This window comes from Panicum virgatum, chromosome 6K (genome assembly GCF_016808335.1).
Source record: "Panicum virgatum strain AP13 chromosome 6K, P.virgatum_v5, whole genome shotgun sequence".
Classification (NCBI taxonomy): domain Eukaryota; kingdom Viridiplantae; phylum Streptophyta; class Magnoliopsida; order Poales; family Poaceae; genus Panicum; species Panicum virgatum.
This window is the reverse complement of record NC_053141.1, coordinates 18936434-18955819: the sequence shown is the minus strand read 5'-3', so window position 1 is coordinate 18955819 and position 19386 is coordinate 18936434. Positions and strand designations below refer to the sequence as shown.

The window sequence follows — 19386 nt, the reverse complement described above, 5'->3', positions numbered from 1 at the left end:
AGATTGTCCAACTGTGGAGATGGGATAAATTTACTCTAAAAAATTATTAACAATCTGGTTTGGCCTAAAAAGTTCAAAACTAATTCATTTTGTATCAGAAAAATATGAAACTGTACCAAACTGTTTTTATAAAATATAACCTATCTGTTGGTGCTATACTTGGAGTTGTAAAATGAATTATTTATGAACTGCAATCAACTCAAGGGATAAATTTGCCTGGTTTTAATAGTTGGATTGCTCCCAGCGTCCAGTTCTATCAAATATATAGTAAAGGGAAACAGTTTCCAGCCATAAACAAGATCAACATGTAAACAGCAATAGTACTTTGAGCAGCAGAAAAGAGGAAACAAAACTCTTTGCCAAGTACTACATACTGCTTCTTCTATTAATGATAAATGATAAAGATCATCCAGTGTGCAATTCCTCCTCCATTTTTGTTGAAAAAAGAAACAAAGGGGTAAAGGAAAATACCAAATAGATTTTATTTTAGGGATAGAAACAAGATGTTGCCTGGAGCGATGGCGATCCGAGCCGGAGCATATTTTAGAACGATGACACCTTAAAGACCTCTTTGCTGCCCTCGTTCTTCCCCACATGGTTCCATGCCCTTGGGGGTTTCTTTCTCCATCCGTATGCATTCTTGGGTCCAGCACCAGGACAAAATTCAACCAAGCCTTTCCTAGCTACTCTATTGCTTCTTGTATGGCTTTGATGGGGACTCAAAGGGTGGTATAACATGAAGATGGTTTGGGTGCAAAAGTAAGGCATCCGGGCGTCTTATAGGGTTCATAGCTGGAGCACGGCTGGACCGATTTTTTCAACTTCTTGTGGTCGTCTCCGGATTTCCGGTACCAACTATATATTTTGAATGAAGATATTTATAGATTTGTAATGTAGTTTGGTAGTAATTAATTAATAATCAAATGACTACAATGGGAAATTGGTAGTGATTGAATAGATACTCAAGCAAAGAATGTAACGCCAGAACTGACATCATATTTGTCGGATTAGCGATTTAGCGTCCAACCATTAGTTCACTGGCTGAACCTGTGGTTTTTATTTGTCAATATAATATTTATTCCTCTATAAACATATCGTCCAAAGTTATAGATGACTATATCATGAAAGCCATCTAGTTTACAAGTAATGATTAAAAGTGCATCCCGAACCCACTTGTCATTGACATGGTTGATCTAGGAGAAAAGTAAGGTCTTTTTCCCATTATATATTGATCTCACCCCGATCGATGAACTCTCGAATGAGATGAAATCGCCGCAAAAGGTGTTTGCTCTTCTGGTGATTCCTTGGCTCCTTGGCTTGCGCAATGGCTCCACTGTTGTCACAGTAGAGATCCAGCAGGCTAGAGGCATTAGGGAACACACCAAGCTCAACAAAGAACTTCCTTATCCAAAACACCTTCCTTCGCAGCTTCCGAAGCTGCGATGTACTCGGCTTCTGTCGTAGAATCGGCCACTGTCTCCTGCTTGGAACTCTTCCAGCTAACAGCACCACCATTTATTGTGAACACGTAACCTGATTGGGACTTTGAATCATCTTTGTCAGTTTGAAAGCTAGCGTCGGTGTAACTCGTTACAACGAGCTCTTCCTCACCTCCATAGACCAAAAACACATTCTTAGTTCTTCTTAAGTACTTAAGAATGTTCTTCACAGCTGTCCAGTGACTCTCACCCAGATCAGACTGGTATCTACTTGTAACGCTTAGAGCATAAGAAACATCTGGACGGGTACTTATCATTGCATATATAATAGACCCAATTGCCGAAGCAAATGGAACTTTGCTCATGCGATCCCGCTCATCAGTTGTCGTAGGACACTGACTATTGCTAAGATGTATGCCATGTGACATAGGCAAGAACCCTTTCTTTGCCTCTTCCATGTTGAACCGTTTCAACACTTTGTCAATATTAGTATCCTGGCTTAATCCTATAAGCCTTTTTGATCTATCTCTATAGATCTTGATGCCCAAAATGTATGCTGCTTCGCCTAAATCCTTCATCGAAAAACTATTTTTCAGTGAAGTCTTTACAAACTCAAGCATAGGAATGTCATTTCTAATCAGCAATATATCATCCACATATAGGATTAGAAATGCAACAAAGCTCCCACTTTCCTTCTTATAAACACAAGCTTCTTCTTCATTTTTAATGAAGCCAAACCCTTTGACTACTTCATCAAAACGAATATTCCAACTCCGAGATGCTTGCTTTAATCCATAAATGGATTTTTGAAGCTTGCATATCTTTCTAGCATTGTTCGGATTGACAAAACCCTCGGGCTGTATCATATACACGTCCTCGGTTAGGTTTCCATTAAGGAAAGCTGTTTTGACATCCATCTGCCATATTTCATAATCGAAATATGCAGCAGTAGCTAGAATAATTCGAACAGATTTAAATAGCGCTACAGGCGAGAAGGTCTTGTCATAGTCAACTCCTTGAACTTGTCGAAAACCTTTGTGACAAGTCGAGCTTTATAGATGTGAACATTTCCATCCATATCTTTCTTCTTCTTATAGATCCATTTGCACTCTATGGTTGTCACACCATCAGACGGGTCTATCAAGTTCCAAACTTGATTTTCCTTCATGGATTCTATTTTGGATTTCATGGCATCTTGCCATTTCTCGGAGTCAGGGTCTGCCATCACCTCTGCATGTGTCGTAGGCTCATCATTGTCTAACAATAATAATTCCCGCGCTGCGCGGAGCCTTGCTGACCTTCGTGGTTGCGGAGGTGCTTCTGTTGCCATAGGCATCTCAACTTGTTCAGCTACATTAGCATCACTTGTAGAGTCTTGTTCTATTGGCTCATCTCGAAATTCTTCGAGTTGCACCGTTCTTCCACTTTTCTCTCCTTTGAGAAACTCTTTCTCTAGGAAAACTCCATTCCGAGCGACAAACACTTTGCCCTCAGATCGATTGTAGAAGTAGTACCCTAAAGTTTCCTTTGGGTATCCCACAAAAATGCACTTATCCGATTTGGGTGCAAGCTTGTCAGACTGCAGACGTTTGACAAATGCTTCACAGCCCCAAATTTTCAGAAAAGACAAACTGGGACTCTTTCCAGTCCACATCTCATATGGTGTCTTAACTACGGATTTAGACGGTACCCTGTTTAATGTGAAAGCTGCTGTTTCTAGAGCGTAACCCCAAAACGATAATGGTAGGTACGACTGGCTCATCATCGATCGAACCATGTCCAACAGAGTTTGATTATGTCGCTCAGACACACCGTTTCTCCGAGGTGTTCTAGGCGGCGTAAGTTGTGGAACGATTCCGCAACTCTTTAGATGACTACTAAACTCGTGGCTCAGATATTCGCCTCCACGATCAGATCGTAAAGCTTTAATTTTATTTCCACACTGATTTTCAACTTCACTCTGAAATTCTTTGAACTTTTCAAAAGTTTCAGACTTATGCTTCATCAAGTAGACATAGCCATATCTACTTAAGTCATCATTGAAAGTTATAAAGTATTGGAATCCACCTCTAGCAGTCGAGCTCATTGGACCACATACATCAGTATGTATGAGTTCCAGTAAGTCCGATGCTCTCTCTGGAAAACCTATGAATGGCATCTTGGTCATCTTTTCTAGCAAACAAGCTTTGCATGTCTCGTATGACTCAAAATCAAACGAAGTTAGAAGTCCATCTGAATGGAGATTCTTCATGTGTTTCTCGCTTATATGACCGAGACGACAATGCCACATGTAGGTAGGATTAAAATTAGCAAGCCGAGGCCTTTTAGCATTAATATTACAGATAGGTGAATCATCAAGATTTAAAACAAATAGCCCATTCACAATGGATGCAAAAGCCACAAACATATTATTCTTAGAGATAGCACAACCATTGTTTTCACTCACAAAAGAATAACCATCATTCATCAAACATGAAGGAGACACAATGTTTCGACTCAAACTAGGAACAAAATAACAATTACTAAGCTCGAAGACAAATTCTGACGGTAGGTGAAGTTGCATCGTCCCGACGGCCACAACAGCAACTCTTGCATTATTGCCGACGCGGAAGTCAACTTCTCCTCTTCCAACGCTTCTACTCTTTGTTAGTCCCTGCATCGAATTGCATATGTGAGCAACCGATCCGGTATCAAATACCCAAGAATTAAAGCAAGAATTAGCGAGAAATATTTCTGTAATATGAATAACAAGCATATCTGAGGTGGAAGAACGGTTCTTCAACGAGGCGAGGTACAACTTGCAATTCCTCTTCCATTGTCCCTTCTCGTGACAATGAAAGCACTCATTACCTACAGCTGGTCCAGGTTTAGCCTTGGGTGCAGGGTTTGGCTTAGGGTTCGCAACCTTAGCCTTGCCCTTCTTCCTCCAAGAAGAACCTTTCTTCTTGAAAGTAGGCTTGTTCTGGACAGCCATCACATGGCCGCCGCTTGTTCTCTTCTTGATGTCACTCTCTGCTGTCTTGAGCATTCCACATAGTTCAGTCAGACCCTTTTCAGCCCCATGCATATGGTAATTCGAGATGAAGTTCCCATAACTTGCAATAAAGAGGTGAGAATGAAATCAGTGGCCAACACTTGGCCAAGTGGGCAGCCCAGCTTCTCCAACCTCTGTGTGTAACCAATCATCTTGATTACATGCAGACCCACTACAGCGCCTTCTGCCAGCTTGCTCTCGACAAAGGTCTTGGACACATTGAACCTTTCAGTCCTGGCCTGAGTTTGAAACATGTCCTGAAGCGCCACGATCATATCGTGTGCCTCATGGTTTGTCTCGAACTGCATCTATATGTCAGGTTCCATGCAAGCGAGCATAAGGCAGCTTACTTCAAGGTTGTTATCACAAGCCTTTCTGTAAGCAGTCTTTTCCTCAGCAGGTGCATCATCAGCAAGCTCTTCTAGTAATGGGGTATCCAGAACATCTTCCTTTTTCTCTGCCCTGAGAACAATTCTCAGGTTGCGGATCCAATCCGCATAGTTAGTCCCATTCAGTTTGTCCTTCTCAAGGACCGAACACAATGAAAAGGATTGGGTGTTATTGCGGACCATGATCTACAACAAAATAATTATGCAAAATACTAAGACAAACATATTCATGATGGAGTAAACGACATTAAGAAATTAACAGAATTTACTCCCACTAAAATCAATATCCCTCTATTGATTCTTAGCGATTCAAGATCCACAACTATCAAGTCGACTAGTGAGCTTTAGCATCACCACTAGAAGACTAGATAGATCGGTAAGCAACTCTTTGCTAATCATATCACATATGACTCTTGTTGTTGGGTGACATCTCTATGTCTTGGATCCCAACCTTTATGCCCCAAGGTCCTTAACCGTTAAGATAACCTTGTCAAGCTAATCAACCTTTATGCGTGTAAATATCCGATACAAACATGTCTAGCCAAGGAAAACTGGTGGCGCCCTAATTTCATAGACCCACCACCAATCGTACATGACATGGGACAGTGCAAAGTTTAGTTGGTAGGGCATAATAACTTAAAGTTTGTGAGGGATCAATCATTCTACTTCTACCGTATGCGTAAAACTCTTTGTCCCATATTGAAGTAAAACGATAAGAACGACAAGCATATGGTTGTGAATCAGTATAGCCCATGTTCTTTTGGTGATCTCCATCTCCATAGAACCTATTCCCCATGTTGATCTCCATCTCCATGACTTATGTGCACCATCCTCCATGTGATGAAGCCTCCAAGAACTATAACTACCTTAATCTAGTTACATTGTTGGTACGGATCATCACAAGTTGGCACGCAGGCCATTACATCAAATGTAACAATTCATATGGCTTCTGCCAAATTTTCATACTCACGACACGCAAGTCATGAAACAATTACACACAGATCTCACACACATAGGGACCATACCGATCACAAAATCCTGCAAAACAGAGTTAATCGCTTCCGACGTCCAAACTTAAATTGCCGAAAACTCGATCTTCTTAGCCGAATTTCGCAAATCTAAATTCAGCAAAACTGCTTGTAGCAGTTTCATCGTGTGCAAAATTTTCTGTAGATGAATTTTCATATAAAAATCACCTCAATCCGAGTTCATATGCAAAAGTTATGGCTGTTTTACCGAACAGCATGTTTTTGCCTCACAACTCGGTGAGCAGATCCAATCTGCTTTGTGCATCTCATGCATATGGCGAACCATCCAAAGTTTTGATATGATCAATCTCATTGATCTCCTGATGCTGTGACTGGGTTTATGTGTGTCACTTAACTCCGATGGCGGATATCCGACCGGTATGAGTAATTCGTCACACGACCATCGTAGCGAGGGCATGAAACAAGGATTATTATTTCATCTACGCCATGCATATCTCCATATGCATGCACCACGAACCTATAACCAGCAACATCGGCTTTGGTACCACTGTAGGGAAATGGGCATCGAAAAATAAGATTTTTCTACCCATACCCAGGAATTACTGCTGTTATAGATCACGGGATTACCACTAGACGCGCGGGTGCGGAACTTCTGTAGTGCGTTGGTGTAGTGCATTTGGAAGCCGGCAGTGCAGTTCCGTGAACCACCTCACGAACGGCTCATCCTTGTGCAGCAAGCACATCACCTCCACGAAGTCCACACGTACGGGAAGAAGCTTCGTGATCCGGACTGCTAGGTCCGCGAGGGCGACCTAGGGCTTGGCGCACAGGAAGGGGCGGCTACTGTTCACACATGGGTACGGTAGCACAGATTAGGTTTTTCCTTTGGGCACCACCCTTTTGCTTTTATAGCCCTTGGGGTGCCTCCTAGGTGGTCTCCTCTTGGGCCCCACCTTGGACGCCCCTTTTGGGCTTGAGAGGCCCATTAGTGCACCTAACCCAGTCTAATTTTGATCTTATCCTTATCAGGCTTCTTTCCCTTAAGTGTGTGACCCTATGGGCTCACATGCGAATAGGCATGGCCCGAGTACTCTTACTCAGCCCAATAGCAGACAGTGGCCTCTAGCAAGACATGTCAACTCCTATACGCACACAAAGAACATATTCGTTGAGCCGTCACAATGTCATATACATGCCTCACGATATTTGGTCTAGCTCCAAGCTGACCTCTCTTTCTCGAAACCGTGATTCAGATCCTTGGTTAACTCTTAACCTTCGCATGGCCATGCACTTCTTGATCTGAGTCACTCGAGGGGCCCAGAGATATCTCTCTCATGTAGAGAGGGGCAAATCCCATCTTGACTGATAATGTCTCACAGCATGCTTCTTGACAAACCCGAAAGCCACTTTTGTAACTACCCAGTTACGGAATAGCGTTTGATGGCTCCTAAGTAAGTCGGTTCACATCTCATGTTTAAGGACACAGCGTACATATTGTGTAATGAGAAGTCATCATCTCGTGTTGGGTTAGTTCAGTCTCATGTCTCACATGAGCCCACAGTATTAGTTTGATATCCCCATGTCCATGACTTATGAAATGTAGTCAATCAAGTAATACATGTGTTAGTCTAATATTCATGTGCGTCCTCACATGAACTCCGACTAGGAACATTTTAGAATATCCATACAAGTAAAGAGTTTCACAAATACTTCACATAAGCATTAATCAATACAAGTTGTCATCTATGGATATTCAAAGAACACTTTATTAATCATGAATACAAGAAAATATGATTTCCTCTAGGGCATATTTCCAACACCGCTGCCCCGCGGGCCTGCGCTGTCAGCAAGAGAAGGAAGGAGAAGGAAGAGGATGGGCCGCCGGTCCATGAGAGAAAGGAGGAAAGGAAGAAAAGAAAAAGAAGAAGAACGAATGGCCCGACAAGCTGAACCAGCCCGAGCCGGCCCGTTCCCCCGAGCCATTTTGGGCCGAGCCGAGCCAGCCCGTAGCGTTTTGAGCCCGTTAACCCTTTTAAACTTTTCCTTTTTCTTTTTCGTTTAAACCGGCGCTGACATGTGGGTCCCACCTATCGGTGAGACCCAGTGGCTGCTGACACGTGGACCCTCGAGCCCTGGACCCGTTGACCAGTCAATAGTCAGCGTTGACTTAGTCAACGCTGACGTTAGCAGGGCCCACTGCTGACGTCAGCGGACCCACCCCCTGGATGATGTCATGATGACATCGTGCTGACATCATCATGCCACGTGGCAAGCCCAGAGGCTGCCACATGTCACTAACTGAGTGTTTTTTGATAATCATTTATTAATTCTAGAAAATGATTTAAGCTTCAAAAATTCGTAATAAATTAACCGTAGCTCCAAAAATTATGAAACCAGTTTCATAATTCTTCTAAAATCATGATCTACATGTTAGAATAGGTTTTGTTGTGTGGTTGGATCTTAATTGAGCAGTTTTAGTGCATTTTTGCACTTTAGTCCTTATAGTAGTTATACGTAATTACAATTAGGTGCCTACGAGAAGGAGCTGATCGACGCCCCGGATGCCCAGAAGACCCAGAAGGATGTCCCAGACTACGAGAAGCCCCCGAGACCTCGGAGGACTACGAAGAGTTACCAGGTTCACGCCCATCTATGACTTCAAATCCTATTAGGTATTGCTTGCTAGAATTGCTATTGCTTACTTGTGTGTGTGTGAGATAAGCCTGCATGGTCTACTTATATATCGTATTCCTTGCATCCCTATTATACCTTGATTGAGTTTTGGATGCTTTGGCTACTATGAGAGAGAATGAGTATGGGAAATTCCATGATATGATAGTCTTGGCATGCTTGAGATCCACTTTGTGAGGAGCCAGAGATAGGGCTTTTAGCGGGGGCAAGCTACCCGCCGGGAATGTGTATTGGGCACATTCTGGGGAGCACCTGTGGCGGGGGCGGAAAGAGAAGAGAAGGAGGGGTAATACCTGTTATGGGTGCCCAATGAGAGGCAATACCTATTATGGGTGCCTTTGGCGGACCACTGCGGAGGACTGCGTGAAGAGTGCTTGCCCCGGCTCTTATGGACATATGCGGTAACTATGATTTGTGGGACTTTGTAAACGTGCACGCCACTTATCCACTATGAGGGTGGACCCGGTCCGAGCTAGCTATGCGCATCACCAGACCTGTTAGAAGTAGGGTATGTGCGGGGGAGGCCCGATGCGGGAGTAGCATGGGCCTTATATAAACTCCGGATGGCAAGGGGTGGGGCCACACAACTCCAGGGTGACCTCTTACGAGAGGATGCATCCCAACCTGGGAGGACAGGATGGTGCTGTAGTGGTTAGTCTCGTTCTTAGTAGACCGGTGCCTCGGAGTCAGTCGGTGGACAGATCGGCGGGCGATGGGGCGAGTGGGTACATGCGCGCAATCCCTGCAGGATGAAAACTATACGTATAGCCGCGTACTCGGTCATATACATTCCTACTCTTCTGTTACTTCATCTAGAGTAGTAAACCTAGATTTCTACCTCCCTCTAGTCCACATCCCCCTGCGGAGTCAGATGAGGTGCAGGGAGAGGGAGTTCCTGCACCGCCCCGGGATTTGACCGGTGCCGGTATGACCCGTGTCAGAGAGTGACATATATATATATATATATATATATATATATATATATATATATATATATATATATATATATATATATATATATATATATATACTTGTGCTTGCATAGGAAATCCCAGCCTATCCGTTGGCTACTTTTTATACCTTATTGCATCCACTTAAAGCTTGCATGCGGATGGTGACGTGAACCTATCCCGTCCTTGGGGATAGTCTGGTAGATGCAGGATTCGACTCATGGATCAAGCTTGAAGATGAAGGATGAAGCTAAGGACGGTTCGAGCTACACTCTGAGCTGCCTGTGAAGAGGAGACATCAAGACGAAGAATGCCCAGAAGAATAGCTACCGCTTCCGACTTCTGATTATTTTCCTTTAGCCCAAAGTGGCTTGTACTCTGATTTTCGTACCACAACTCTTTGAGTTATTTAATAATTAAACCCATGTAATGATTTTCATCGTCGTATGTCTGTGTTATCTAAGTGAAATGAGTTCTGTATGTGATAGCTACTGATCCAGGAACTATCACGATGATACAGGGATTTGGGTTCTCCTTTCAGAAACTCGGGTCGTTTCCTGCATGCCTCGGTGGCATGATTGGAGACGATCATCGCTCCAGCCTTGGTTGGACACCATCTTCTCAATTAATGATGTAGCTCTTTCAATGATCAGCGAGAAGAAGGCTCCACTCGCAGTGGTATCCACATGATCACAGGATGACTGCTGTTGTAGAAGTTCTGGAGAATGAGCCAATTGTCCATTCCGTGGTGTGGACATGCAAGAATGTACTCCAGAAGTCTCTCCCAAGCTTTAGCAATTGACTCATTAGATGCCTGCTAGAAGTTCGAAATCCTTCCGCGAAGAGCATTGGTTTTGCCCATCGGGAAGAACTTCGCGAGGAACGCCTTGGCACATTTGTCCCAAGTGTCCACAGCGGTCTTGTTAGCATAGAACCATTGTTTCGCTCTCCCCAGAAGAGAGAACAGGAGTAGACGGAGCCGGATAGCATCCTGAGATACTCCCTTGATAACAAAAGTACTGCAGAGCTCCAGGAACTGCTGGAGATGAGCGCTGGCATCCTCATTGGCCTTGCCACAGAAAGGGCTGGCCTGCACCATCGGAATGAGACCCATCTTGATCTCGAAATTTTCTCCTCCTATGTTAACCTCGGGCCCAGTGGGTACCTGGTTAGCAGACGGAGCAGAGTAATCACAGAGTGTCTTCTGGGCCATAGCTTGAGAAGTTGACGACGATGCAATGATTGGTTCGGTTGCCGAGAGTGGTCTCTGAGGAGATATGAGACGAGCTCGAGTCCTCCTTAGAAGTGACTCTGGATCGGAATGAAAGTTTCGCGGCAAGTCGAAAACGGTTATACACTACCCTGTTTTCACATCAACAAAGACAGAAAACAAAGCCAAGTTAGCCTGTTTGGCAAGCCAATACCAATTTCGATTCAGTTCATAACTTTTGCCTATATAATTTCAATCTGTGCCTTCCCCGGCAACGGCGCCAAAAATGCTTGTTGGCGCCTACCAACTCACCTCTGAGAGACAGCGATGACTCCCGCAGACACCAAGGGGGTGCAGGTATTTCATGAACCACGAATAAATCTGCAAGCGTATGGAATACCACTATAGCATTTTACCTGGGAGTATACCGGGGTGTCATTTATATTTCCGTAGGGAAGGTGGTGAATGAAGGAGTATAAGCTAGTTAATGAACTTTATCTAGATTGGATGTCCTCTTGCATAAACAGGGGTAAGATATATAACATGGTAGCAGGTAGTGTGACACACACACACAACTACCCTCAAGATAAATAAAATAAAAGAAGATGCTATAGGCCGGGAGCAAGGAAGAAGTTAGAGCTCGAGTGAATTGCGCTAGGCTAGCCATATCTATGCTATCTTATGGTTAGATCGTCAGAGATTAAACTACACAACTGGGAGACCGCTATCGAAGCAACGAGAGAAGCCCATACACCTCGGCGGCTTTATACACCTCCTACCCCCCATACTGAACATGGAGGGTTACTACGGCTCGAACAGGGCTGTCACCACCTGCTGGCTACCTCTACAAACTGTGAGTATAGTTGACACCCAGCAACACTGAGCTAATCTAGACACCATGTCTACACTAGAAAGCGATACTCTAGTATCCCGTGCGGAGCCCCCACCCTCCGGATGGACAAACATCATGCTAGAGCAAACATACGAATACTGGCACAATTGATAGAGTTCTAAGGCCAATATGTTAACCATCGCAAGCACAGGGCGATCATGCAATGCAAGCATCGTATGATAACGCAACTAGATCAAGAAGCACATAATCGATAACTCAGAACATACTTTGAGTAGATATCGGTAACCATAGTCTAATTCTATTACATACGACGGAATATTACAAGAAAGAGCTAGAGATGAACCCATACTAGAACTCCCGAGCAACTCCAGTGACTTGATGACTCCTAGACTTCTCCTAAACTCCACTAAACCTATAGACTAAGCAAGATGAACTTGAGAAGAGAGATGAGTGTGGTGTGTGTGTTCTCATTCTCTACCCCCCTTGTATTTATAGCAGGGAGCTATGAGTGAGAAGCCGCCAATCCTCAGCAAACCGACGTTGTGAGCCAATCCCAAGCTGCCACCAGCAAGTTTAAGGCAGTGGGGCCCACAGGTCAGTCGGCCGATCAGGCTGGTCGGCCGGCCTGCCAGTGGCGCCAACCGCCCCCAATCTTGTTTTATGGGCTTGTCTGGGCCTCCTCTTGTATGAACACTGGGGCACGGCTTGTCTTGAGTGGATTTGGGTTGGTTCTTGGGCTACACTTGGTCCGTTTGAGCTAAATCAGTGCTCTGATATTTTCTGTGATTACATGTCAGGCCAAAGTGTGGTTGCAACCTGCATATTTGCTCAAAAACACATCTCGCATTTTCTAAAGGATAAAGTGTGGTTTAAGGATTTATTTGGATAAAGATGCGTGTAAGAAATGCAAACTCTCATGATTTTCTGATCAAGTTTACGGCTGGAAATGATCGTCAGTGAGCGTCAATATTCATGCTGATGCCCATGTCAATGATGATCTTGCTACGTTGGCGACAGTAGCTGCACGGCTTCAAGATGAAGCTGCACGTCATGCTGTTGCAGGTGGTGATGGTTGTGGCACTAGCCGTGGCCGTGCTGGTGGCCAAGGGCTTACTATTGACTTTGGTAATTTTGGTGGAGCTTATCGACGGCCGCAAATTTTTGGTCGTGCATGGTGAGTTCCAATTGGACGTGTTGCAGATTTTGATTTTGATGATAATTCTGATTCTGCGGATGATGATCAGCATGGTGGTTTTGCTGCTCAAGGTGGTGCTAATTTTGGCCACTTTGGAAATTATGGTGACAATCAGTTTCGTGGATATGATGGACATCGCGATCGACATTGTCGTGATCCTGAATGATGCCGTGATGATGATGGCTTGGGCAGAGTTAAAGTTTCCATACCTACATTTAATGGCAAGGAAAATGCTGATGCTTATTTTGAGTGGGAGACCAAGGTGGACCAGATATTTGATCTGTACGATTACCCTGCTGAAAAGAAGGCAAAGCTTGCTGGAATCAAGTTTGTGCAGAATACCATCGAGTTGGACATGACCGTATCACATGGGAAGAAATGAAGAGGGAAATGAGATGTCGTTTCATTCCTACATATTATTCTCGTGACTTGCATTTGCGGCTCAAACGCCTTGTGCAAGGTACTCGCAGTGTTGATTATCTGGAAATGTGCCTACTCCGTACGGGGATAACTGAGGATGAGGAATCCATGATGGCTCATTTCTTGGTTGGACTCAATAAACCAATCGCTGATAAAGTGGACATGACTAATTACACAAATCTCACTGAATTAGTTCACTTTGTAAAAAAAAGCAGAAAGGCAGCTTGCTGAATCTTATAAAAACCGTGTTTCGTTTTTGCCTCATAATAGTTTTACTCCAGGGCCCCATTCACAACAGCAAGGGTCAAGGGTGCACACATCTGCTGTCACTTGTACTCCATCTTGTGCAGCCCCTCGTTCAGTTTCAGGTTCTGCAAAAACAAATTGATGCAAAAGGCAAAACTGTGAGTTCCAATCAGTCCAACTCCTATGCTGCAGCCCAGAGGATGACAAGTAAGATTGAGTGTTTTATGTGTGGTGGTCATGAGCATAAGCAAGCTGAATGCCCCAATAGGCATGCTATTATAGGACTTGCTGATGGTTCTTATGATTCTCAGAGTGAAAAGGAGGGCGAGACTAATACTATAGCATTTGCAGATGATACTCTTGACACTTGTGAGTATCAAGCAGAGGATGGTGAATATGAGTTAGGCTTGAATTGTTTGGCCATTCAATCTATTCAAGATTTTGCTCAAGATGACTTATCCCAAGCTGTTGTTCCTCTGCATCCAGAAGAGATCACTAATGGTGATTTTGATGAGTTACTTGCTGATTTCAATGATTTGGAAGATTCTAGTTCTTCACAACAAGATTGTGCATTTCAACCTGCTACTAATTCAACCTCGTGTGCTTATATTGTGAGTACACTAGATCATGCTTTGGTGGTTCGGCGAGTTCTTTCGATTCAATTAGTTGCAGCTGAGCAAGGGCAGTGCCATAATTTGTTTCAATCATGATGCAAAGTGAAAGGACAAGTTTGTAGATTCATAATTAATGGTGGGAGCTGCAACAATATTGTTAGTGATGTGCTTGCTGAGAAGCTTGGCCTGCAAACACGTCGCCATCCACACCCATATCATATGCAATGGTTGAATAATTCAGGGACAGTGAAGGTTTCGTCCATGGTGCGCTTTTCATCCTCAATTGGTGACTATCATAGCGAGGTTGACTCTGATATTGTTCCTATGCAAGCATGCCACTTACTTCTGGGTCATCCATGGCAATTTGATGTGGATTCGGTGCATTTTGGTCGGTCCAACAAATACACATTTATTCACAAAGAGAAGAAGGTGGTTCTTGTTCCATTATCTCCAGAAGGAATATATTCTTCAGATGTTGCTCGCATGAAAAGAGAGGAGAGTGAGAAAAGAAAATTATGTGAGACCCACAAAAATAGTAAGGGAGAGACTTCTAAACCATCCAGCCACATAAAGCCTCTTGCAAATACAAAATTGCCACAACAAAATGAGTGTTTATTTGTGAGCAAGAGAGATTTGATAGAAGTGAGGAACACAACAACCCCATTCTTTGTGCTCCTGCACAAGGAGGTCAACCTTTCGACTAACGACTTACCTTCCTCGCTACCTAGTGTCGTTCTTGATCTATTGCAGGATTTTGAGGACGTTTTTCCCGATGAGGTGCCGGCTCGACTTCCTCCGCTACGTGGCATTGAGCACCAAATTGTACCTGGTGCTTCTCTTCCAAATCATCCAGCCTACCGCACCAATCCCAAAGAAACAAAATAAATTCAGCGACAAGTAAAAGAGCTTTTGTACAAAGGGTATGTTCATGAATCCCTAGCACCATGTGTTGTTCCAGTTCTTTTGGTCCCAAAGAAAGATGGGTCTTGGCGCATGTGTGTTGATTGTGATGCTATCAATGCTATAACTGTTAGATATCACCATCCCATTCCAAGGCTTGATGACATGTTAGATGAATTGAGTGGCTCAGCTATTTTCAGTAAGATTGATTTACGTAGCGGATATCACCAAATTCGTATGAAAATTGGTGATGAATAGAAGACAACATTCAAGACTAAATTTGGTTTATATGAATGACTTATGATGCCCTTTGGTTTGACAAATGCTCCTTCAACTTTTATGTGTTTAATGAAACATATTTTAAGAGCTTTCATTGGAAAATTTGTGGTTGTTTATTTTGATGATATCCTGATCATAGTAAATCATTTGATGAACATCTTGATCATATTCGTGAAGTCCTTGCGTTTTTTAGAGTAGAGAAATTGTATGGAAATATTGCTAAGTGCACCTTTTGCACAGATCGTGTTGTTTTTCTTGGTTTTGTTGTGAGTTGTGACTGTACATGGCATTCAGGTTGATGACGAGAAGATTAAAGCAATAAAGTATTGGCCTATACCAGAAAATGTGAGCCAAGTTCAAAGTTTCCATGGTCTTGCTGATTTTTACCAGCGATTTGTTAAAGATTTCAGCACCATCACTGCACCCCTTAACAATCTGACATAGAAGGATGTTCCATTCAAGTGGGGAGATGAACAAGACCAAGCTTTCAACGAGTTGAAAAGAATGCTTTGTGAAGCACCACTGCTACAACTACCAGATTTTGGTAAGACCTTTGAGATCGAGTGTGATGCAAGTGGTATTGGCATAGGAGGTGTGCTACTTCAAGAAGGTAAACCTGTTGCCTACTTTTCTAAAAAGTTAAATGGTCCACATCTGAACTACTTTGTATATGACAAAGAGCTTTATGTCTTAGTCCGAGTTTTGGAAGTTTGGCAACATTATTTATTACCTAAAGAATTTGTAATCCATTCTGATCATGAAGCTTTGAAATATCTCAAAAGCCAAGGCAAACTGAACCGTGGACATGCGAAATGAATTGAGTTCATTGAAACATTCCACTATGTTGTAAAACATAAGCGTGGTAAGGATAACATTGTTGCCGATGCTTTGTCAAGAAGATGTGCTTTCGTTACACAGCTAGATACAAAAGTGATTGGTTTGGAATCGATTAAAACACTTTATGCTGATGACTCTTATTTTAAAGAACCTTTCTCTAATCGCATTGCTGGAAAAGGATGGGATAAATTCTACATGCATGATGGATTCTTATTTCGGACTAACAAATTATGCATTCCAGCTTGCTCGATTTGTACTATTCTTTTGTAGGAAGCACATGCTGGTGGGTTAGCTGGTCATTTTGGTGTAAAAAAAGACATTGGACATGCTTTCATATCATTTCTTTTGTCCACATATGAGACGTGATGTCCAACGACATGTTGAGCGTTGCATAATCTGCTTGAAAGCTAAGTCCCGCCTTAATCCCCATGGTCTATATACTCCATTACCAATTCCAAATATACCTTGGGAAGATATATACATGGATTTTATTCTTGGGTTACCTCGGTCTCAGAGGGGAGGGATTCTATTTTTGTTGTTGTTGATCGCTTCTCTAAGATGGCACATTTTATTCCATGTCATAAGAGCGACGATGCTTCACACTTTGCTGCCTTGTTTTTCAGGAAGATAGTTCGTTTACATGGAGTGCCGAAGACTATTGTTTCAGACCGGGATACAAAATTTCTGAGGTATTTTTGGAAGACATTATGGGGTAAACTTGGCACAAAGTTGCTATTTTCAACCACTTGTCACCCACAAACTGATGGGCAAACTGAAGTTGTCAACCGTGCCCTCTCTACAATGCTGTGTGCTGTGCTGAAAAAGAATTTGAAGATATGGGAAGACTGCCTTCTACATGTTGAATTTGCTTATAACACGTTGTCCACTCAACAACAAATTTTTGTCCATTTGAAATTGTTTATGGTTTTAAACCACATACTCCCATGGATCTTTTGCCTTTACCATTACATGAAGAAGTTAACTTCGATGCTGCAAAGAGAGCAAAATTTATTAAGAAGCTACATGATGACACAAGGAGGAATATTGAGAAAAAATCTGCACAATATGCAAAGCAACGAACAAGGGTAAGAAAAAAGTTATATTCTTGCCCAGTGACCTAGTGTGGTTGCATCCACTACTACAAAATTGGATTAACCGAGGCGCTTTGAAAATGGCTCGGAGGCGGACAGGAAAAATAACTGCCTCGGTTAATGCCAGGCAAGGATCGATTTCCCCAACAGCGCAATAGTAAGTTAACCCCTCGGGGTGACGGCCCATTCAAAGTTCTTGAAAAGATAAATGATAATGTTTACAAAATAGAGCTGCCCCCTGAATATTCCAATGTGAGTGTAACATTCAATGTCAAAGATTTGCTTCCATTTGTTGGTGAGCCTGAGTCGAGGACGACTCCTTCTTAAGAGGGGGAGGCTGATGAGGACATCCCTAGTATCCACTCTTCTCCACCTCCTAATAAAAGTGCATCTGATATAGTGGGTCCAATTAAAAGGAGCAGAGCTAAACAACTTGGGCAGAAAATGCATTGTTTGGTGAACTCTAACCTTATCTTAACCAATCAGGTTATTTCAGATCATCCTATGGTTTTGAGTACTTGTTTAAATGTTCTTAGGAATGATGGAGTGCACGAGCGTGCATGGGATGATGATGATTTCTGCCCTCAAAAACTATAGTGATCAGCTTGCTTTTTAGTGGGCTAAAACTTGTTTAAATATAAATGGAGCATGACAGGTGCAAGCTAAGCTTAAACTTCATTTAATATTTATGTTTGAAGTATTTCTACCATGCTCCACATATTAATCGCAGAACTAAGGAGCCTGGACGTGCATAGAGAGGATGGGCCATTCAGTTGTGGATGTGCAAAACAAATAAATTCGTGAGTTAGGAAGGCAATCAGCCACCAAGCTGTTGCTTCACACACGCATTAAAATAGAAGATGATGACCAACCATGCAAAGTGCTCCACTAGGATATCAATGCAAGGACTGCTGTAACTTCCAACTACAAGTTCTCAATTAAGTCATAATCTGAACTGAAATCTGCACTAGTATTTATGTGTTATATATATCCATGTAATATTCAGCATAAACAACTTTTTGGCAGCCAATTCAGAAATACAAACTCTTTGAGTTCTGCTTTGAACATGAGTCTTGCAGACTTATTCTTTCGATTCCTGAGGGAGTTGTAGAACGCCGAACTGCAGTTCACTCAGTTTGTGACTTCATGTCTACACGGCGTGATTGCGTGGGCTGTTTTATCGGTACGTGGAAGTGTGATTGTCTCGATAGTTCGTCGCATGTGCAGACTCGCGGTGTACCTGCAAGAAAGGAAGAAGATGGACTCCTACTAGGATTCTTTGTAATTCTACTAGGGCTCGTACACTATAATGCTAATAGGACCCCTACCTCCAGTTGGATTAGAAGGAATTCATGAAGCCAAAACAATTTCTATAAATGTCAGCATTTAGCTGGGAAATTTTGCTAGATATTCCAAATAAACTAGGGTCCCAGGAAAATGGGCAAGATTATGGCATGTAACAAAGTTCACAATTTAAGTACATTAACCAACCAAGTACGAAACACAGCAGCACAATAAGCACTCTCAGACCAGTTTGGTGTTTCCACCCTACCACATAGAAGCTCACGCACAGGTACCTTAAATCAGAGTCTCAAAACTGCTTGTTACAGTAGTTCTCACAAGCACCACCACCACGACTGACTTTGCTCCAAAGGCACGCCCGCCATGAGTCAACTACAGCAGGCTGCGGTCAACTACCGCCTCCAGCACCGCTGCTTCCCACATCTGGAACGTTAACAGGAGCAGCTGTTGTTGGGGCTGTGGCTTGCTGGAGCAGGACGGAGAGGGAGATGACTGTTGACATGACCATTGCTTCTTCGGCTGCGCCTGTGGGTTCAATGTCGATGTCGTCGAGCAGATCATGGGATATCCTCTCAAACACCGTTGCGTCACTTGTTGGTGGACTGACCTGCTGCCCGAAGGTCTGGGTTGTAGTGTCCGACTGACCCATGCTAGTAAGAAGGTTGGAGAGAGGGACGATGTTGAGTTGTGCCTCGCGAGCTGGCGTTTGCAAGGATGAGCTGCTACTATTGAAAATGTTCCTATTCTGTTGAAGGCCAGCAGAAATAGTTCCTGTGAGCACAGAGTCAGCATTTGACATGGATTTTAGTAATCGGAAGAATAGTAGAATAAGATAACCGTGGCGTCGTTCATGATCCTACCACTGTAAAAATTTTGTTGTGGCTGGCGAAGCGTTTGCAAAGATATGTCGCTCCAATTGATCATGTTCCTTTGCTGTTCAACGCCAC

The 19386-nt window shown here is 43.1% G+C and overlaps 1 long non-coding RNA gene across 1 annotated transcript; it reads left to right on the top strand.

Moving 5' to 3' along the window:
* The first annotated feature begins 13463 nt into the window (after positions 1-13463).
* Positions 13464-16883, top strand: LOC120711981. Its single transcript, XR_005690571.1, has 2 exons — positions 13464-14950; positions 15504-16883. It is a non-coding gene; the product is annotated as an uncharacterized LOC120711981 (long non-coding RNA).
* The last annotated feature ends 2503 nt before the right edge of the window (positions 16884-19386 follow it).